The sequence below is a fragment of the Hyaena hyaena genome, unplaced genomic scaffold, assembly GCF_003009895.1.
Source record: "Hyaena hyaena isolate Hyena2069 unplaced genomic scaffold, ASM300989v1 scaffold_557, whole genome shotgun sequence".
Classification (NCBI taxonomy): domain Eukaryota; kingdom Metazoa; phylum Chordata; class Mammalia; order Carnivora; family Hyaenidae; genus Hyaena; species Hyaena hyaena.
The window spans coordinates 588,065-611,531 of NW_024081190.1; the positions used below are offsets into that span (position 1 = coordinate 588,065).

The 23,467-nt window shown below is 37.5% G+C and overlaps 1 long non-coding RNA gene and 1 other non-coding gene across 2 annotated transcripts in view; one reads left to right on the forward strand and one right to left on the reverse strand.

The window, feature by feature from the left end:
* The window catches only part of LOC120247974, a 264,499-nt gene that overhangs the window by 230,598 nt on the left and 10,434 nt on the right, over positions 1 to 23,467 (reverse strand). Inside the window, exon 2 of the long non-coding RNA XR_005532458.1 lies at positions 3,819 to 3,902. This is a non-coding gene — a long non-coding RNA (uncharacterized LOC120247974). The remainder of the gene's footprint in view (positions 1 to 3,818; positions 3,903 to 23,467) is intronic.
* Positions 23,015 to 23,118, forward strand: LOC120247976. The gene has a single exon (XR_005532459.1). It is a non-coding gene; the product is annotated as a U6 spliceosomal RNA (small nuclear RNA).

Sequence of the window (23,467 nt, forward strand, 5' to 3'; positions counted from 1 at the left end):
TCCAATATTACATTTTCAAACCAGTTATATTTACCTATCATATACAGTCTCATAAATGTCCGCCTCACTTTTAGAATATGATTGCCCTTGGACCTGCCTTCTCAGAACCTATTCAAATAAATCCATCACAGTTATACCATCAGCAAGGGTATATTACATAGCTAACATTTGGGTTCCATGCTTTAGGGGCAGATACAACTGTGAGGACCGCATATGAACTCCTTCTGGTTTTCTCAGTCACCAAGTTCAACACCTAGAAGTCAGATTTGAGTTGTCTCTTCCTTGTCTCCCACATCTAGCCAGTGGCCAGACCTACTAACTCTACTTCCATGGTGTTTGATGCATTTATCTCTTGCCCTCTTTTGTTGACATGCTAATTTCTACCACACTAATTCAGAATTCCAGTTACCAGTTAAGGTTGGAATCCATAGGCATAAGGTCATTTGTTATGTCTGGACACATGTGCCCAAATCTGGGTTCCAACTTCAAGTCGTGACTAAATGATGGGTAGTAGAATCATTATCAAGGAATGTCCAGGCTCAGGATGGAGATGATGATCCCAAGGCTCCTCAAGGCACTTTGGAATGGCTGTTAGTCTTAAAGAATGTCTGATGAGAAATCTCATTTCTTCTGAGACCTGCCTTAGGTGACCTCATCCTCTAAGAGGAGCCCCATGAGCTGAAATGGATTGCCAGGTGGAATGGGGGTAATTTCCATCTCAAATCACTGGGGTAAGGAAATGATATGCTAGGTAAATTGAAGGAGGTATGAGGTAGATCTGTTTCAGAGCCACCTATACTGTAGTCACTTTGAAATCAATCTGTGGGTCCAGCGTGGATGGGAGCCCAGAAGCTCTTGAAGCTCTCCCAAATGGGGCTGAAAAGCTTAGTGGAGAAGAGTGGAATGCCCAGGGACCAGCCATGATGAGATGGAGAGAGAACTTGCAATGGAGGCTGAGAGACCACCCCAACCAGAAACCAAAAGGAAGGCATGGCAGAGCTGCAGTGGGTCTATAGCACCAGTGAGAGCCAAGCAATGGTCATATCAGCCAGGAGGGGCTATAGACCCACTGAATTACAGATCAAATCAACCAACAATCTCACTCCCAAATGCCAGAAAAGGGGCAAAGGGGCAAAGGGACATCACCTCAAAGACCAGAAGAACTAGAGGACTCTGGCACCTTTCCTCACCAGGAAGCTGAGTGAGCCAAACACTTCCCCAGTAGATTCCAGGGCCATTTTGAAGGGGAGATGCGAACAGGGAAGAAATAATAATATCAGTAATGTTACTGAGAGGTAATATTTTTTGAGACCTTACAGTGCCAGGTCCCATTCTAAGTATCTATGTTAACTAATTCTCCCAGAATCCTTGAGGGATTCTGTTATATTTCATCCTCATTTTACTTATGTAGAAACTGAGACACAGAAAGAGTGAATAATTTACTTAAGGTGGCACAGCTACTAAATGGCAGAATTGGGACTCAAAACAGGCCTGTGGACTCTACAGCCCTTACTCATAGTTATTCTATGATGCTGTCTCTCTTTAAAACTAAGAATCCTGTCACCTGAAAATGTACAAGACTGTACAGGAAATAAAACGTCTACAAAATCTAGTAACCAGAAAGTGTAGTAACTATACCCTTTCCCAGTAGACCCAGCTGCCATTTTGAAGAAGATCTGAGAAGGAAGAGAGGTATAGAGGTAATGATGGTGATGGCTATGATGATGATGATGATGATAATGTAATGATAAATATACTGAACGTCTTCTACGTGCCAGGCATTGTTCTAAGCACTTGAGATGTATGAACTCATCTACTCCTCATTATCACCCTGTGATGTAGACCAGCGCTGTCCGATAGACTTTATGATAGAAATGTTCTCTTCTGTGCTCTCCAATACAGTAGCCCCTAGCCACATGTGATTAGTGAGTCTTTGGACTGCGGCTAGTACAACTGAGGAAATGAATAGTTACTCTCATTTCATTTTAATTACTTTAAATTTACATTTAAATGAGCATAAGGGGCTAGTGACTACCCAATCAAACCACACAGAGGTATTTTTCTTTTTCTAGTTTACGCATGAGAAACCAGGGCACAGAGTACTTATGTAATTTGTCCAGGGTCACAAAGCTACTCGGTGGCAAAACTGTGGTTTAAACACAGACATTCTAACTCATGAGCATACACTTTCAACTCTAACATTTCCTGAGAGGCCCTGAGCAATTATCCCAGAACGCTGAGCATTACCTAAAGGTACTGTTTCAATGATTAAATGGAACGTTTAGTCCCTTTCTTCCCCAAACAGTTGGGACCAGCTCTGTAACTGACAAAATAAAGACACTAATTTTCTCTTCAGAGTTTCTCAATGGCACTGTCTGCTCTCCAGTAAATACTATGTGTTTCAAATGGTGTGGCTGAGCCTGTCCCATTTGGCCTGGCTGCACTTGCGTGCTTTGGATCGAGAGGGCTGCCGGACTATTGTTACCCTGTATGTCTAAAACAAGAAGGACACAGCTAGCTCATGGGGCAGCCACGCCATCTCATCAAGGCTGCCGGGACGGAAGTTCATGGGCACGAGGACCCTGGGGTCAAGCTGAAGTAAGGAAGATAGGGGCCTGTTGTCAGAAGGAACATCTCAGTATCCGGGGTGCCAGTAAACTATAGAGTTTGAAGCCCAGAGAGAGATGCAAATCCGGGGAGTCAAACTGGAAGAATTTTCTTGAACCAGAGGCATATGGTAAAATTGGCCAAATGCTTAGAACAGGTACACCAACCACAAAATTAAGACTGCCGGGCCCCCAACTGACTTTCTGAATGACCTTCAGCAAAAGCTTACCTCACCTGTGACCCAGTGACAATAGTACCTATACCCTCCTCTATGTGACAGACTTGTTTTTAAAGTGCTCTTAGCTACCCAGAAAGGAAAAGTACTGCAGTATATCAGGAAGTATTTTCATTGGGATGAAGCATCCTTGTTACAGTTTCTTAGATGCTTTAACTGACGCACAAAAAGAATGTAATCTGCCCAGTTTTTCTCTGAATTCAACTGCCTGTGTCTCATTTTGAGTTTAGGATGGTGACGCTGTGAGGTCAGTTTCTATGGGCCCCCTCTCGAAAATGATTTTCAGTGGGAATTAAATCAGGTATCTTTGTCTGAGAGAATAGTTGGGCTTGAAATAAAGCTGCTTTACTTTTGGAATAAAAGATAATATTGAATTTTTGAGAAAGGCGAAACAATACAAACACCCTGGAAACCGAGGACTTTTAAGTGCAAGTTTTATCAAAGCAAAAGCAAGTCAACCCACGAAAGTGCTCCTGTAGGGCTGAAGATAGTTAAAGATTTATTATGAGCCACAAAAACCTGGGTAAAATTGTGCGCCAAGGGGGAGAATTTTGCAATTTAAAATGTGTGTGTGTGCGGGTGCATGTGACATTTGTGAAATTTCACAAAATGTTTCCGTTTTGCCAGGCAGCGTTCACAAAGCCAAACCTTGGAGCTCAGCACAGCACCTAGGCCAAAAGCAATCAACAGCCCGAGCCCACACAACAGCACATTAGCAAATATGCCAGCTTCCCTCACATCACGCAAAGAAATGAAAATCGCAATGCTGAATTGCACAACTCCTAGAACATGAGAAAAAAACAACAATGAAGAAAGGAAATCATTTAAAGGGCAAGTTATTATTAACAACAGCGCATATTGAGAGATAAGCTTCGGCGTCATTCAACGTAAAATACAGGCCGACTGAATTGCTGGATTTGTATCAATACAGTCATCAGTCACCCTGAGGAAGTCCAGCTTTGCTGTTGCAACCTACCTTTGCTGGCCTTCAGGAACGCTGGTGTGAGCTCTGGTCATCTGTGTTGACGAATGTCCTAGAGCAGCAGTCAGCAAACGTTTTCTGTAAAGAGCCAGAAAGTAAATACTTGAGCCTTTGTGAGCCAGGCAGTCTGTGTTGTAGCCACTCAATTCTGCTGTTCTAACATGAAGGAAGCCACCGACAACACGTACATGAAAGAGCATAGTTGTTCCAATAAAACTTTATTTACAAAAGAAGGTGGTATAACTTAGTTCGCCAACCTCTGGCCTGGGAAATCTGTAAAAGGGAGGAGTGTTATACATGTTAGATGTTAGAACAAGATTAATTGATTTCAGGGGAAAAATATGTTTATTTCTGTATCTATGCAATTCTCATCTGGTCTAGATTTATCTAATTTAAGTCTATCTGACATTGCAATACTAAGAACCAGAAAGTGGAGTAGGTAAGAGTGTAGATTCCGTAGTAAATTTCTGTAGTAAATTTCACTGTCTAGTTTCAATGTTTCCTCTGCAAAGGAGAACCCTCCTCCCACCCCCAGCACACTCAGTTACTCATTCCTCTCCCTCCCACAGACCACAGACATTTATTTATAGATCAATGTTACCTTCTGTGAATTCCTGTAGCCTAATATTATGCCTGAGGTAGAGTAACCAGATAGTTAAAGAAGCGACGGCACTTACAAAATAATCAAAATTGGAATCCTAAAATATCATAGAAAAATATCTTCAAAGTTTAGAAGAAAAGATCTGGGGTATCACTTCCTAAGCCCAATAACTCATTAAAGCCAATTACAGATACTCATGGACTCAGAAAATGTACCACCCTTTAAAAAAACTTATTTGAGAGTTTATGCCAAAAGAAATTAAAAGCAGATGCAAAGAAGAGAAAGACAGATCAAAGAAACAATGATAAGTTAAGGATAGCACATAACTAACATTAGATCAAAATAATTATTCATAATGGCACTTTTAAGCTTAATTCAATTATTAAGAAATATTTCTCTCTAAAAGAGACAAGATAATAAAAAAACCTTGAACACAAGGTTCAAATGAAATTTCTATCAGAGGAGGAAGTAGAGGAGAAAAGAGAGGCTAAGTTCAGTCTTGTCTTGTTTAAGGAAGAAGCAAGAGACACTAATGTTAGCAATTGATAAAAGGGTACATATTCAAATGTGTTATTAAAAAATAAGCTTAAGCCCTAGATAAATAGTAGTAGTATGTATATCTTTCAAACGGGTAAACAAAAAATGACAGTAAAGAAAACTCAATCACTCCAGGAAAGGGTAAAAAACTAATTTACATAAAAATAGAAAACCAAACAGGGTTGTCAGAGTTAGACCAAATGTTTCCATTTTCCAAGGAAACGGCAACAGATAAATTTCCCAATTCAAAAACAGAGAATTTCAAATTAGGTTTTTCTTTAAGCAAAATCTAGGTATATCTGTTTCCAAGAGATATGCCTAGAACAAAATATTCCAGAAAGATCAAATAGAAAGGGATGGACAAAGATATAGTAGGCAAATGTTAATAATATAAAGCAGGAGTGGTAACCTTATACTTAGTCAAGGCAAAAAGCGTTAAATAAGACAAAAGCAGTATAATACATAAAGAAGATATACACTTGGTGTATCTAACATTCAATAATCAAACCACATTTAAAAAAAATGTTCGAAATCTAGAAAGCAATTGGCAAAATTTAATGTCATACTTCTCTCTCAGAAATTGGTATAAGGAAAAAGAACCACAGGAAGAAGATTTGAATAGCACAATTAACATGCTTGATTTAATAAATATATGGAAAACTTTGCAAGCAAAAAGAAGCAAAATAAACATCCTTTTCAAATACCCATGGAACACTTAAAACACTGATGATATATGAGACCACAAAAAGAATTCTCAAAAGATTTTTTTAATAGTGGAAAGCATGTAACCCATATTCTACAGCTATGATGCAATAAAACTAAAACATTAACTATCAAAAATGGTCAAATTAAAATGTATCCACTGGAAATTTAAAAGCATTTTCTAATTAGTTTTAAATTACAAAGAATTTCATAATGTATATTGTAGACTATTTATAAAATAACAATACTCAGAACACGACACTTCAAAATTTAGGGATGCTTGGAATTTCATGGTAAGCAAGAAAAGATTGAAAATAAGTGACTAAGCACACATTTTAAATGCTAAAGAACAAATGAACTTTCCACTAAAAGGAAGAAAAAAAGAACCAGGGTAGTGGTGGGGAAAGGGGGGAGAGAGGGAGAGAGAAAGGATTAAAAGCCATATATGTATGTATATAAAGATAGAGCCAGAAAATAGAAAATAAATCCTTTCAATAAATGCAAAGGATTGTTAATTAAAGAATAAATATGGCATATAATATAATCAGGAAAATATAGAAACATAAATAACTAGAAACGAGAAGAGAGGCTCAGCAAAAGGTATAACAAATGTTAAAACTGATAGTCTATACAAAACTTTAAGAGAGGTTTATGCAAATACACTAGAACATGTATATGAAATGGATCATTTTCTAAGACAGTGCAAACCTTGAGAACATTATGCTAAGTGAAAGAAGCCAGTCAAGAAAAGACACATGCTGTGTGTTTCCACTTAAATGAAGTACCTAAGGTAGTCAAATTAATAGAGACAGAAAGTAGAATGGTTATCAAGGGCTACAGGAGGAAGGGATGGGGAATTCGTATTTAATGGGTGCAGAATTTCAGCTGGGGGAGACAAACAGTTCTGGAGACAGTGATGATGGCTGCACAATAATGTGAATGAACTTATTCTACTGAACTATATAATGAAAAATGTCTAAAATTTTGGTATTGTCAGGTTTGCATTATGTGTATTTTACAAAATAAAAACAGAGCAACATGTCTTACTAGATATCAAAGCTTATTATACAACTATAAGAGTCAAAACAGTGTGGTATTAGTAGAGGCGAAAATAATCAGCATAACAGAAGTAAATGTTCAGAAACAGGGGCGCCTGGGTGGCTCAGTCGGTTGAGAATCTGACTTTGGCTCAGGTCATGATCTCCTGGCCTGGGAGTTTGAGCCCCGTGTTGGGCTCTGTGCTGACAGCTCAGAGCCTGGTGCCTGTTTCCAATTCTGTGTCTCCCTCTCTCTGTCCCTCTCCTGCTCATGCTCCATCTCTCCTCAAAAATAAATAAACATCTTTTTTAAATGTTCAGAAATAAACACTGGTACTATGGAAATGTATGTGATAAAGATTATATATAAGGTCTATGGAAACCTGATAGTCTATACAATAAATAGTTTGTGATAATTGGCTTTCCATTTGAAGAAAATAGAATTAGGCATTTATTTCACATCATACATAAAAATAAGGTCCAGATTAAAGGGAAAAATGTAATATACATACATGTACACATATATATATACATATAGACATATATGCATATATAATGTAAGAAACTATAATGGACTATTTTATGATATTAGGGTATGTTAACATATAATAACATATAACATAACATGATAACATATATAACATGTAATAACATCTGATATGATGTTACCATATTAGATGGTGTTAACTAAAAATTACTAACAACTTTTACTGGCAAAATTGTGGGGAGATGGGTACTCATATCCTATTGAGGCTGTATCGTTACAACTTCTAAAGAAATACAACAATAATTTTTCTTTGTCCTAACCATCCCATATGGAATCCAACAGAAATATGAAAGACTGTTAATAAACACATAAGAGTACTAATATTTGAAACAATATGTACACAGATGTTTTTGCTGCCCTGATTGTAATAAGAAAACACTAGAAACAACAGGAATGTTGATAAATAGAGGAGAGAAATGGCTGAATAAATAATAGTACATTCATTCTACAGGATATTATGCAGCTAACTTAAAAGTTACCAAAGTCTGGTGATGAAAGTGTACACTTATCATGATGAGCACTGAGTAACATATGGAATTGTTGAATCACTACATTGTACACTTGAAACTAATATAAAACTGTATGTTAACAATCTTGGAATTAAAATTAAAAAATTAACTGAAAAACATAAAAGATTTAAAATTACAAGGTCATGAGGACACCTTCAGATGGAAAGTAAGGAGATGGAGAAATATATATCATGCTACTGGAAGTCAGAAGAAAGCTGGAGTAGCTATACTTAAATCAGACAAACTGGACTTTAAAGGAAAGGCAGTAACAAGGGATGAAGAGGGGCACTATATAATAATTACGGGGTCCATCCATCAGGAAGAGCTAACAATTATAAATGTCTACACACCGAATACAGGAGCACCCAAATACATAAAGCGATTGATCACAAACTGAAACAATCTCATGGACAAGAATGTGCTAGTAGCAGGGGACTTTAAAACTCCACTTACAGCAATGGATAGATCAGCTCGACAGAAAATCACTAAAGAAGCAATGGACTTGAATGACACATTGACCCAGATGGATTTGACAGATATATTTAGAACTCTACATCCTGAGGCCATGGAATTCACTTTCTTCTCAAGTGCGCATGGCACATTCTCCAAGATAGATCACATACTGGGACATAAAGCAGCCCTCAATAAATATAAAAGAATCAAGATCATACTATGCACACTTTCAGATCACAATGCTATGAAACTTGAAATCAACCACAGGAAACAGTTTGGAAAACCTCGAAAAACATGGAGGTTAAAGAACAAATGGGCCAATCAGGCAATTAGAGAAGAAGTTTAAAAATATATGGAAACAAATGAAAATGAAAATACAATTCAAACTCTAGGAGATGTGGCAAAGGCAGTCCTAAGAGGAAAGTACATTGCACTCCAGGCCTATTTCAAGAAATTAGAAAAAGCGCAAACACAAAATCTAACAGCGCACCTAAAGGAGCTAGAAGGAGAGCGACAAGAGCACCCCAAACCCAGTAGGAGAAGAGAAATAATAAAAATCAGGGCAGAAATAAACAATATAGAATCAAAAAAACAAAAAACAAAAAACAAAAAAAAACAGTTGAACAGATCAATGAAACCAAGAGTTGGTTTTTTGAAAAAATAAACAAAATTGACAAACCTCTAGCCAGGCTTCTCAAAAAGAAAAGAGAGAGTACCCAAATAGACAAAATCATGAAGGAAAATGGACTTATTACAACCAATTCCTTAGAAATACAAGCAATGATCTGATCAGGATATACGATGAAAAATTATATGCCAACAAACTGGACAACTTAGAAGAAATGGACAAATTCCTAAACACACACTCACTACCAAAATTTACATGGGAAGAGATAGAAAATCTGAACAGACCCATAACTAGTGAAGAAATTGAATCAGTCATCAAAAATCTCCCAACAAATAAGAGCTCTGGGCCAGATGGCTTCTCTGGGGAATTCTACCAGACATTTAAATCAGACTTAATACACATTCTTCTCAAGCTAGCCCAAATAATAGAAATTGAAGGAAAACTTCCAGACTCATTCTATGAAGCCAGCATCACTTTGATTCCCAAGCCACACAGAGACCCAGCAAAAAAAGAGAACTACAGGCCAATATCCTTGATGAATACAGATGCAAAAATCCTCAACAAGATACTTGCAAATCGAATGCAACAGCACATAAAAAGAATTAATCACCATGATCAAGTGGGATTCATTCCTGGGTTACAGGGCTGGTTCGATATTTGCAAACCAATCAATGTGATACATCACATCAAATCAGAGGACTCTAGGTGCTGGCAAGGATGTGGAGAAACGGGCACCCTCCTACACAATTGGTGGGAATGTAAACTGGTGCAACCCATCTGGAAAACAGTATGGAGGTTCCTCAAAAAATCAACAATAGAACTCCCCTATGACCCAGCAGTAGCACTGCTGGGAATTTACCCAAGGGATTCAGGAGAGCTGATGCATAGGGGCACATGTACCCCAATGTTCATAGCATCACTCTCAACAATAGCCAAAACATGGAAAGAGCCTAAGTGTCCATCAACAGAAAAATGGATCAAGAAGATGTGGTATATCTATACAATGGAATACTACATGGCAATGAGAAAGAATGAAATCTGGCCATGTGTAGCAACATGGATGGAACTTGTGGGTGTTATGCTGAGTGAAATAAGTCAGGCAGAGAAGGACAGATACCATATGTTTGCACGTATAGGTGAATTAGGAGGAACTTAACGGAGGACCATGGAGGAGGAGAAGGGGAAAAATAGCTGGGGAGAGAGCGGGAGGCAAACCATGAGAGACTTGAATGCCGAGAACAAACTGAGGGCTGATGGGGGTGGTGGAGAGGGGACGGGGGATGATGGGCATGGAGGAGGGCACTTGGGATGAGCACTGGGTGTTATATGGAAACCAACTTGAAAATAAACTATTTAGGAAAAAAATAAAATAAAATAAAATAAAATAATAAAATAAAATAAAATTACAAGGTCAATCTTTATGAATTAAGCTTGAAAAATATCCCCACATATTTCTTAAATGGAAAAAAAGTTTCTGGGGTTATGCATTATTTTGCGGAGAGAGGGCCCACTTGTAAATCTTTAGCTTCTACAGAGTCTATAGCTGATGCAGTGTTACATCAGCAAAGTGGGGGCATGACTGAAAAGGAGACTTTAGACACTTCCATATTATATAAATAGCTGCTATTAGCTTGTGTCTTCTTGCATTATAAACAAGTGTTCTTACAAGGAATAGAAGGAGAAAGAGGAAGAAGAGGAGGAGGAGGCAGAGGGGGAAGGGGAAGAGAAGGAAACGAAGGAGGGGGAGGGAAGAAAACGGATAAAGAACAAGGTGAGTGGGTAATGGGAATGCCCAGCGAATTACAGAAATATCTCACAGATGTTAGGTTCTTCTTCTCAGAGATTGATGACAGGGTGGGAGGTCTGTGCTGCTTTCTGGGGTTGGGTGGGTGCCAAGTCGCCCACTGCCCAAAACTCCATTCTGGTGCCTTGAAGAAGGATTCCCTTTCTTGCGTCATGGCGGGACAGGAACTGGCATTTGAAGATTGCAAGCTTCAACTTAATCTCTTAGGTCTTCTTTAAGTCTTGGCCCTCAATCCTGTGTTCACTCCACTGTCACATTTTCCCCCCGGAATTTCTCAGCCTCAGCCTCAGCACTACTGACATTTTAACAAGATAATTCTTTGTTGTGAAGGGCTATTCTGTGCAATGTAGGGATATAGCAGCAACCATTGCCTCTACCCACTAGACGCCAGTAACGCCCTCTCCCTAAGTTCTAATAATCAAACCACATTGCCAAGTGTCCCTTAGGAGGTAAAACAGCCCCATTTGAGAATGACTGGGCCCAGTTGCCTGGCCCAGAGATCCTGACTGGGTAAACTAATGATCGAAGTATGCCAGCTTTCATACAACTCCTGAGCCTAGTAGCTATTAAAAGTTCCAATACACGAAAAAAATCTCACAACATGCAGAAGCATTCTGGATTATGTTTGCTCCATCATTTCACATCTTATCTTTAGAAATAAAATCTTTAAGGACATAAACCACATTCTTTGTATTGAAAATGAAAGTAGAACTCCACCGTCTCTTGGAGCTACCAATCTACTCCCAGGATGTAAGAAGAGCCTGCTGCATGAAATGAAAACCTTCCTCAGGCTTTGAATCTACTGGACTTGAAACAAGAAAATCTTGTGTGGCTAAGAAAGAAAACATATGAAGCCTGAAAACATGCATAGGCTTTAGAGATCGCTTCCTTGCCCTAGGTCAAATCTCCAGGAATCACAGAAGAGTGTAGAAGATACAGTGCTAGCTGTTGTGGCTTGCAATATATAATGAACAATACAGATAAGAGAGACAGTCACACCCATTTGTAAAAGGCCCTCAGAGTACCAGAGTTTTAAAAAGATTTTTTAAAAATCACAAAGCGGAGGGTGTTTTTAGCAAGGTAGTGCTATATGTTTCGACTTCAGCACCTCCTCCAAGAATCTGGGACAAGGGATTATTTATTTCTTAAAGCCACTGCCATGTATTTGTGAAAAACAGACTCAAGGGCTATGAACTTTACAAGGCTATGGACCAAAGGGGAGGGCGGGGGAGGGGAAACATGTTTAAACGGAGAATAGTGATAAGGTCACTCAGACTTACGGGAAGTCACAAGTTGTTTTTAAGCCCCAAATGGCAGCTGTTTTGGTTTCAAAAGTTTTTTGAAAGTGGACATTATTTACACCATGTTCATACAAAAATACAAGCAGTGTTTCCCTAGCACCTGTGGCAGATGTTTAAGGGGAAAAACTGAGCTCACATAGCCTCAAGAATCATAAACATGCCAACCTTTCCCAAAATAATACCCCCTTTATGGCAAGTCCAATGTCCCATTTCAGGCCAGATTCCTTATCATGATTTGAACATAGATGAACTGCCTCTTAACCCACCGTTGGCTATGAAACTGTCAGATCTTATAAGCTAAATAGGTTCTACCCTCGTCAGTACCTGAATGGACATTCTCCAAGGAAAATTCAAGTGTTGTCTTAGAAAGCAATGACTCGGAAAGGGGCGTGCAAGCCTCTGAACTGGTTCAGAACCCAAGTTCCTGGCTACTGGGAAGAAATAACAACAACACACACACAAAGGCAGAGCTGCAGATGATCCTATGCGGACTCATAATTTGCTTTAAGGAAAGAGTTCGCAAAGTGTATTCCCAAGGATCCTCAAGGTAACATGTGGAGATACCAATCTTAGTGTCTGTAATATGCCTGTGCCTGTATTTTGGCTCCTGGCATAAAATGATTTATCTGTTGCATTTTTTCTTTGTTCTCTCATTTAAAATATCCTTTTTCCCCCCACTTAAATGAATTTGGTCTTGGTCTGATGGTTGGTTTAGCTGATTTTGCTCTGGTAGGTGGGAGCCAAGACGGGAAGAGGGAGTTAATCGGATTTGTCATTTATGGTTTGGAAGAGAAGACAGGTTATAAGGGTGGCTTGACCAAGTTAAAGTGATCTGTACATTAACATGTTTGAAGGCCACTTTCCCAGGGCCATGGAGCTCATAGGGTAAAAGCACCAGGGGACCACTCAGCAATCTAGGAGACTCTTCTGGTATGATCTAATTCAACATGACATACGCGATATAGCATCCCACGATAGTATCATGATGCATACCTTGACTTTTTTACAAAGTCTTTGGTAGTAACTGAAATAGCACAGGTCCTTTAGGGTGCATCAGAGCACCCCAAAGAGTCTCTGAACTTCCTGAAATCCTCAGCTCATCAGAGACTCATACAGGCATCAAAGATGGCATATTAGTTGATAAGGGAGGATCTATAGTTAATAACTATTCCTCTTCCAGGCTCTGTTTTTAGATAAATCCCCCTGCCCTCCCTGCCCTCCCCCCTCCTCCACCAGACTTCCATCCTCAGAATCCTTCCTTCTCAACAGGTTCATATCTGGCTGAAGAGAACATTTCCTAAGTTCACATTCCAAGGAGCAAATTTTCTTCCACTGGAACCTAGCAGTTCAACTCTAGCCCATTTCTGACAGGTCTCAGGTCACAACTCAGGAAACACTCGGCTTGAACAAGCAGAGATTAAAGCTGGAAAGGATTTTAGAATCACTTCTCACCAGCTCCATCAGCTTATGCATAAGGAAATCGAAGGGGAAAGGGGCCAATTTCACTAGCTAATTGGTGTTGGAGCCAAGACCAGAATTCACATCTCCTGGCTCCCGGAGCTTTTGATAAATGCATCCTATCTATAGGGTGTTCATTGAGGAAACATGTTTTCAGTACTCTTTTCTCCACCTCAGACACATGAAAGCAGATTACAAAAAAAGGATTTATGCACCACTCCCTCCTTACTTTAAAGCTTTAGTGCTCTTGATATAGATGTCCTTCTTCTTATAGACTTCTACAGATGTCTTCTCTGATTTAAGGAGATTTATCTTTCAGTTGAGGCTATTTCTTTCTTGAAGTCTTGGGGGCTATTTTTCCTTCTGAGTGGTTTGTGGTGGGAGAAAAGGGGTGAAGGGAAGAAGAATAAGGCCTGGTAATCACCTCTCAGAAGCCTACTTCAGCACAACTCCTACTTGAAAGAAAAAACATCTGCAGACTCAGATTGTACTTAGTGAATCAGTTATCTCTAGCCACTTCTAAAATAATATTTGCTTTGCTGCATTCTAAAGAAATATCAATAGCAAATCAAAGAAAGGAAATAACCAAGGACCTCATTATGGTTGGATAATCCCTAAAAATGGAAATACATATTTAGGCCCCTACAACTTAAGTAAAAATGGGCAAGAAAATTAGCCAAGAATTGTTTTCAAAGGAAGCCCTCAATATGACTATGAAAGATGGCTGGATTTTCTCCATTATCCATTTTTTCCCACTTTCCCTTCAAGCTGCCCCTGATAATCTTTGGAATTGGATGTCACCTGAACATAATTGCCAGGAAAAGAGACACAGAGCCTTACACAAACACCTACGGAAGGCCCAGAGCATGACAGTTCCAGTTAGGAATGCACGACTCATCCGACACCCTGGTATAATGGCTCTCAGTCCCCAGATTTTTCTATTTTCTTTTGGTCTCACTTTAAACTTTTCACCTCATTACATTTGGTTTCCTGGAGGGAGAAGTTAGAGGCAGAGACCTTTGCCACAGAAGAGTAGGAATGAATGGGTGCCATTTGAGTTCAGCCCTCCTACATTCCTTCTTTTTCACTGTCTTTCTCAAAGGAGATGGCAGGTGGTTTATGTGAAGGCCTCTGAGATTATGTAGAGAAGAAGCCACAAGATTCTCTCTGACCCATCGCATACATTTCCATCAGTTTATTTTCCAAATTTAGTTTCCGGGGACCCCAAAGCTGAATTGCAAACAAGCCAAAAGGAGCTGCTACCTGAAGAAAAGAGCAAGGCTCCATGGAAAAAGAGTAGGTCCATATACCTCATAGGCCAGGGGAAGTATCGAGTCAAATTACACCCCGTGAATTATTTACAGTATTTCTCTTTGCTAAATCTAAGCAAACATTCCACTTGCATCAAATCTGCTCCAGGAGTTTTAACTGTTTATTGTAAAATCAAGTGCACAATAGCTCTTTCATGAAACATTTAGCTCTATCTTTAGCACTAACAAATATCACACATATATTATGAATGCTTCCTTATTATAAAGCGAAACATTCGGCGCATGAAACTTTAAGCTCTGTATTCCAAATCATTATGAACAAGATGTTTCCTCTCAGGCAATTTATTCTGGTGATGTGGAATCTGAATAGTGACGCTAGTATTTTTAATAGCTGTTTCCCACCACATATTGCAAAGGAAACATTAACAAGGACTGAATTCATAACTCAGCATTGTACAAGTCCCAGATTTCACAACATTTATGGTGAACTATAAATTATTTTATATGCGAATGTTCTGCCACTTGGATAATTTCACTTGGCTACATGTTCTCTACCTTATCATGTTGAACAGAAAAGATATCCTGTCTACGAAACATCCTCGATAACAATAGGATATTCTAATAGAACCACTTCGGAAGACAGGATGGCACATGTCTGTAATAATTTAACTGGCCTTTTTTTTTTCTTTGAAAAAATGTGTTTCTGAGATAACAGTGACAATAAGGCTCCACTAAATATTCATTTCCCTCCCTTCTTCCCTTTCTAGTTCCTTTGATATGCTTGGCTCCCAATCCAGTAATAACCTATTCGTGTTTCATGCCCTTCACCAAGTGTTTTTTCATATCATGAAGGCATATTTTGTTTCCTGGTTAAAAGACTGGTCCCTCCCTTTCCCGATCTCAACAAAGGTCTCCAAGAAGGGACGTATGTTTGCCATTTTTCTCTAAATAGTGAGAATAAATTGTAGTTTATAAATGTCTCTATGTTATGAAGTCCTGATGTGGAAACATAACTTTTTAAAAATATGAATGCCTCTAAGTACCTCTTCCTCCTCATAAAACATTTGCTACTTTCCTATTTGTGAAGTATCACTTTACAGTCAGAGCAGGTCACATTCAGGAGGCACGGTAGAGGCTATCAAGGTCCAGTGAGCCCTAGCCATGGAAAGCTTTTAAAGTATACATGCTAGCCCCTTGCTCATGGACTCAAGCTTACGTGTGTGTGTGTGTGTGTGTGTACTGGAGTTGGGGGCGGGGGGAGACCAAGACTCTATTTTTTCAGCTCTGGGAAATACATTTTTAATCTAGCACTGATGAAGACATCTCTGAGCAAGTCACAAAAGTCAGAAGTAGAAGGACAACATATATCATTTGGCTCCGTGAAATTAATACAAACAAAAACATCATAAAGCCAGAGGAAAACCTGATCAACTGGAGAAAATGCTTGCAAAAAGTCATTTCCCATAACAAATAAAGAACTCTTAAAAATCAATGAGAAAATGTTTCCACCTAAACATGTTCACAAGAGCTGTACACTAAAACAATAAAATAACATTGTTACGTATCTATTCGGCAAAGATTAACAAGTGTAGTAGTTTGGGTTTCCATGGTCCTTTTGAGCAGAGTGTACATTGGTGCTACCATTTTGTAGAATATTTATAATGGAGAATATTTCTATGTAAAAGGCAATTAAAATACTCCTCCCAAAGATCTAGCATAATGAGCAGTAAAAACTCTCAAAGCAAGGCTTAAAAACACAAACTGTATCAGCAGTGAATAACCAAAGAAAGGAGTAACAACTTCATACTGTAATCTTGAAAATGCTGTGGCCAATGAAATAAATAAAAGATGTTAATGCTGCTCTTCATTACTTGCTACCGTACTTTTACTGCCCAGAAATAGAAGTGGAGAAAAATGTAAAAAGAAAAAAACTATGTTTTACTCTCACGAATATTCCCCCATTTAGAGAGAAGCATATTGAGTGGGTGAATAAACAGCCCGGGGAAATCGCACGAACAAAAACTAATGATAGTGGAGGCTCCTCCCAGGCCCTGCAGAATTTCAGTAATGGAAAAAGACAGGCACCATTTCTAGTAAGTAGAGTGAAGGGGTCATTTAAATTTAATAAAAGACATTTAAAACTCCATGTGGAATAAAACACAATGAAAGGAAGAAGAGAACTTAATAACAACATGAATTAATTTTAGTAAGAGCTGGGGGGGGTTGGATAATGAAACATACAAAATAAAATGAAAAGGGAACTTACAGAGTGGAGAAAATAGAGAACCAAAAAAACAGCATTACAGATTTAACAGAAATGTTAGAAACAGCAAGAGAAAAATCCACATGTCTGGCAGCAAGTTGCTGGTAGGAAAAAATGCAGATGAAACGAAGATCAGAGAGAAGAAAATCGATATGAAGAACCAAGAAAAATGATCAACATAAAATGATTAATGTTGAATTAGAAAATGTTTACAAATGGAAAAGTATTAGAGAACACAATACTTTAAAACGTCCTTGGAATTAAGGAAGAAGTAAATGTGCAGATCAGAAATGTACCCCGTATTCCAAGAAATTCTGACAGAAGGAATATCAAGACATATTTAAATTAAATTTTTATTTTAATGTGAAAAAATAAGTCTCCAGACATCTGTACAGCAAAAGCAAGTCATATTCAAAGTGGGAAGTAAAGAGGGGACTAGACAATTTCCACAGCAACTCTCTTTTTTAAAAGACAGTAGAAGGGCGCCTGGGTGGCTCAGTCAGTTAAGTGTCTGACTTCGACTCAGGTCATGATCTCGCAGTTCACGGGCTCGAGCCCCGCATCAGGCTCTGTGCTGACAGCCAGCTCAGAGCCTGGGGCCTGTTTCAGATTCTGTGTCTCCCTCTCTCTCAGGTGCTCCCCTGCTCATGCTGTCTCTCTCTCAGAAATAAATACAATATTTAAAAAAATTAAAAAATAAAAATAATAAATAAAAAAATAAAAGACAGTAGAGGGGTGCTTGGGTGGCTCAATAAGTTAAGCATCCGACTCAGTCATGATCTCACTGTTTGAGGGTTCGAGCCACCATCTGGGCTGGCAGAGTGGAGCGTGCTTGGATTCTCTTTCTCTCCCTCTCTCTGCCCCTCCTCAGCTCTCCCTCCCTCTCTCTCTAAGTAAACTTTAAAAGGCAATAAATAAAGAAGTAAATTAGTAAAAATAAATTTAAAAAATGAAAGACAGTAGAGTATAGGAAATTCTGAAGGAAAATGGGACCCAGTCATATTATACTTGGGCGATTTGTCCCTTTTCTATAAAAACAGCTGATAATGTTCTCAAATGCCTAGAAAAAAATAGTAATTTGACACCTACTTGAGAAACTAATAATGTCAGTTAAATCCAGGTAATCAAAATTCAAAGTCAAAACTCAAAAATAAAAAAGCCATGGATTTTAAAAATATAATAGGTCCTAGATCCATTAAATAGAAAAATATGACCAAAAAAAACTGATGTAATTATGATTACAGACTAAACTGTAAAGTTTCTAGACCTTTACAACAACAACAAAACAATTAAGTTAAATTCTGGAGGTGAGTATCTGTAATATCAGGGTGGGTTCCATTCTCAATATTTTTGAAATCTTCTTTTCTAATTTTAGAAACAGCTTTTAGAAACTATCTCTTGCAGTGATAAAACATTTACCTAAAAATTAGAGATTACTTCAGTTTTACCTCATTTTTTTAATTCTGAGAGATCCAAATAGAAGTTGAATATAATATACTTTTTAAATTAGCATATACATCATGGTTCTTTTTTAAAATTTTTAAAAATGTTTTATTTATTTATGAGAGAGAGATAGTATGAGCAGGGGAGGGTCAGAGAGAGAGAGAGATACAGAATCTGAAACAGGCTCCAGGCTCTGAGCTAGCTGTCAGCACAGAGCCCGATGCGGGGCTTGAACCCACGAACCGTGAGATCATGACCTGAGCCGAAGTTGGATGCTTAACCCACTGAGCCACCATAAAAAGCCCCTTTCATGGTCCTTTTTAATGAAATTTTATCTATCTAGCTTTCTTTCCACATAAGCACTAATAGATGTCTGTTATGGTATTTACCTAATGTAATAAATGTTGATTTCTAGATGGTTGTAAATTAGAATGATTTTTGCTTTCTTCCTTCCATTTTGGTTTATTACTTTTATATAATTTTCCCCCAAAGAGGTTATTAGATGGTAAAAATAAATTGGTCATGTGTTATCCTACAATTATGTTTTTAATTAATTTGGTCCAATAATTTCATTTCTAGGAATCCATCCTATGCATCTTACATATACTTGCAATACCATATATATGAACTATTGTCATTGTGACAACTGAAATGTCCATCAACAGAAAACTGATTGAATAAACCACGGCATATCCATACAAAGATATATTATGCAGCAATGAAAAATAATTTAGTAGATCTGGGGCGCCTGCATGGCTCAGTCAGTTAAGTGACTGACTCTTGATTTTGCCTCAGGTCGTGATCTCACAGTTTGTGGGTTCAAGCCCCATGTCGGGCTCTGCACTGACAGTGTGGAGCCTGCTTCAGATTCTCTCTGCCCTTTCCCTGCTCATTCTCATTCTCCTTCTCTCTCTCCCTCTCTCTCTCAAAAATAAACATTAAAAAGAAAATCTTGAAAAAAAATAATGCGGTAGATCTAAATACAGTAATATGAAAAATAACTCCAAGATGTATGCCATTTTATATTAATCAACTGAACAGTGAGCATAGTATATTCCCCTTTAGGCTAAAAGTTGCATGTCACACACATATACCTGCATACCTGGTTGTACAGGCATAGAAAATGTATTTCAACATGCACAAAATCTGTTCATAACAGTTGCATCTATGGAGTAAGGCTAGGAGATTAGAATGGGACAAATGTTTTTACTGTATTTCCTTTTCTATCACAGATATATAAAGAGATATAGATATGTAGATATATATCTATATTTATTCATCAATTACTACTTTTTCCCTTGTGGGGAAAATAGTTTCAAAAAGGACATTTCACTGGTGATTTTGTTGTTCAACACTTTTAATTTATGGAGGAGAAAGCCAAGACTAGGTGCCGTTTAAGTGATTTGACCTAGCTCACATAGGTCGTCTGAGATTATAATTTACATTACCCGGAGCAGACTCCAGGGCTTTTTCTACACTGCCTCACACTTGTAACAGTGTTGTCACCAAGATAACAACAACCATAAGTATCATCATAATACACAATTTACAGTCTCTCATTGGGATGCTTAGAATTTTAATAATTCCAAAAGGGGTAAGTTACAACTCAATTAAGCAAGACTCCTGGGGAAAAACCTGTTGCGTGTTGGATGAAACCAAATTATTAGGACTGGAAATGAAAGTGGTCACGTTCTCCATTATTGTCACCCGGAACCTAACACACTCGTGGGTGATGGTAAAAACACAGATGGCTTCCACCTAGTTTAATCTCGATAGGCTTTTAAGATCAATTTATCACTGTCTTTACAAAAAATTGAGAGCCCACATGAAAAGAAACAATTTCGCAATGTGGTTTTGAAATGTTTCTGTCTGAAGCCTGCTCTCATCCTTGAGCAAATTGGGACACATCACAAAATTCTAATGTGCAGCAAGTTCAGGTGCGATGTGCTGATAAACATTTTTAACACATGGACTTCACACACGCATCACAGATAAACCGATATGATTTTTTAAAAAATTATTAACTTTCTAGCCGCCTATGAGGTTTTTTCTGCAAAATCTTTGCCTCAAAATAAACAATGTAATATCATTTAAAAAAAAAGAAAAGAAAAGAGGATGCTTTTGTTTTAATTCTGGTTCTGTCATTTCCTAATTAAACAATCTTAGGCATGTTGGTTTCTAGCCATCAGTTTTTCATCTTTAAAATGAGAATAATAATTCTGGCTTCTCAAGATTGTGGAGAGAATTGAATGAGATAATATGTGTCAAGTGCCAAAAACAGGCTGTGTCAAAAGGAGATACAAAAGGAATGTTAATTTCCTACCCCCCTTTCCTAGATTAAAAACAAGTTCAAAGGAATGTAAACATGTATGCTTAAAGAAAAATTAGGTATATTGAATCAAATTTAAAAGAAATCAGCTTGAAATGGGAATGAACTCAAATTATGAATGTGGTCATTCAGTGAAATGAAATTAAATACACTTCATCTCAATGAAGTCAGTGCTATCAACAGAAAGAAGAAGAAATGCATGACTGCATTGCTCACGTATTTCTTCTTCTTATATTTGCTCCTTTGCTTATAATTATCAAATGCCAATGAGGAAAAGTGATTTGGAGTTGTATATAATTAAAAGGAAGAAAAGGTAATTTTAAGCAAAGTATGCAGAAAGTGTTTTGATAATGAGGTTGAGAGAAACAAGCATTTTCTAGAGAAAATAATTGAATCCTCATAATTTGAGACACTAAAACTAAAGTATCTCTGACTATCAGATATGGACTATACATATTAGAGCTAATATCCTAATATTATTTTCTAACATTAAGCAAGTAATAGTCAATAAAATACAAAAATCAGTATTTTCACATTCAATTTTTGTATGTAACACGTACATATTGAGCACTATCTAAAGACATGCATTTTATTTATTTATTTATTTATTTATGTCATTAATATGTGATCGCCCATGCTTAGTAAACCAAAATATGTGTGTGTGTGTGTCTCCGAAAATAACTTTGAGTTATAATATATTACCTCTAATTGTGTATACAAAGGAGTATATTAAAGAGCTGATAAAGGCCTCATTTGTATAGGACTCATAATCTAGTAAAAAAGGAACATATATATCTGAAAATAAATAAAAATAGGAAAAAGAGAGACACTAAATACAATAGACAATAGTATTTGTCTTTTATATGTCAAATTAATGATACTATATGTGATATCAATCCATAATAATGATATGATGCAGACTGTGATATAGAAGAGTTGCTTTTAAATCTTATCCCAGGTGAGTGGTCAACATGAGACTACTGCTCTGGAGTCAAGGCAGTGGATCTGAAGGAAAAATAATTCTTAAATGTCGAGATGTTCATATAGGCAATAATTTCTTCAGAGACACTTTAATAGGCACCAAATCAATGAAATCCACTGCCATTATTTGCTATAGGAGATTAAATGGAAGAAAAAAATCACAATATATATCATCAATACTTGATATCTATAATACTTGTTCATAAAGAATTTTGATAAAGGTGCACAAGGTTAAAAGCACCATGAGAAGAGAAACCCCTAAAGGCTCCGCCAAAAATCTGTTAGAATAAGTGAATTCAGCAAAGTTGCAGCATGCAAAAACAAAAACAAAAAACAAAACAAAACAGTAATCTTTAATGTTACTATACACTAAGAACTAAGTAGCAGAAAGAGGAATTAATAATTTACAATTTCACCAAAGGAATAATATCTAGGAACATATTTAACCAAGAAGTGAAAGATCAATACTCTGAAAACTATAAGATACTGATCAAAGAAACTGAAGGGAACACAAACAAATTGAAAAATATACCATGCTCATGGATTGGAAGAATTCATGTCATTAAACTGTCCATACTACCCAAAGTAATCTACAGATTCAGTCAACCCCTATCAAAATACCAATAGCATTTTTTATAGAACTAGAACAAATAATTCTAAAATGTGTATGGAATCACAAAAGATATCAAATAGTCAAAGCAGTTTTGAGAAAGAACAAAGATGGATGTACCACAATCCCAGATTTCAAGAGACATTACAAAGCTATAATAATCAAAGCAGTATTGTACTGTCACAAAAATAGACACATAGATCAATAGAACAGGGTAGAGAGCCTAGAAATGAATATATGCTTATATGGTCAATTAATCTATGATGAAGAAGTCAAGAATATACAATTTTTTCAATAAATGGTGTCAGGAAAACAGGATAGTTACATACGAAAGAATGAAACTGGACCATTTTCTTACACCATACACAAAAATAAACTTAACTGGATTAAAGACCTAAATTTGAGACCTGAAACCATAAAACTCTTTAAAGAAACATAGGCAATAATCTCTTGAACATCAGCCTTAGCAACATACTTATGGATATATCTCCTCAGAGAAGGGAAATAAAAGCAAAAATAAATTATTGGGATTATACCAATATAAAAAGCTTTTGCACAGCAAATGAACCCACTGACAAAGCAAAAAGGCAACCTAGTGACTAGGAGAAGATATTTTCAAATGATGTACTTGATAAAGGTTTAGTATCCTAATATATAAAGAACTCACACAACTCAACACCAAAACCCCAAACAATTTGATTTAAAATAGGCAAATAGTGCTTGCTTTGGCAGCACGTATACTAAAATTGGAACGATACAGAGATTAGCATGGCCCCTGCACAAGGATGACACGCAAATTCGTGAAGCGTTCCATATTTTTAGAACTCCCCTATGACCCAGCGATAGCACTGCTGGGAATTTACCCAAGGGATACAGGAGTGCTGATGCATAGGGGCACATGTACCCCAATGTTCATAGCAACACTCTCAACAATAGCCAAAACATGGAAAGAGCCTAAGAGTCCATCAACGGACGAATGGATCCAGAAGATGTGGTTTATCTATACCATGGAATACTACATGGCAATGAGAAAGAATGAAATCTGGCCATGTGTAGCAACATGGATGGACCTTGAGGGTGTTATGCTGAGCAAAATAACTCAGGCAGAGAAGGACAAATACCATATGTTTGCACGTATGGGAGGATTAGGAGGAACTTAACAGAGGAAC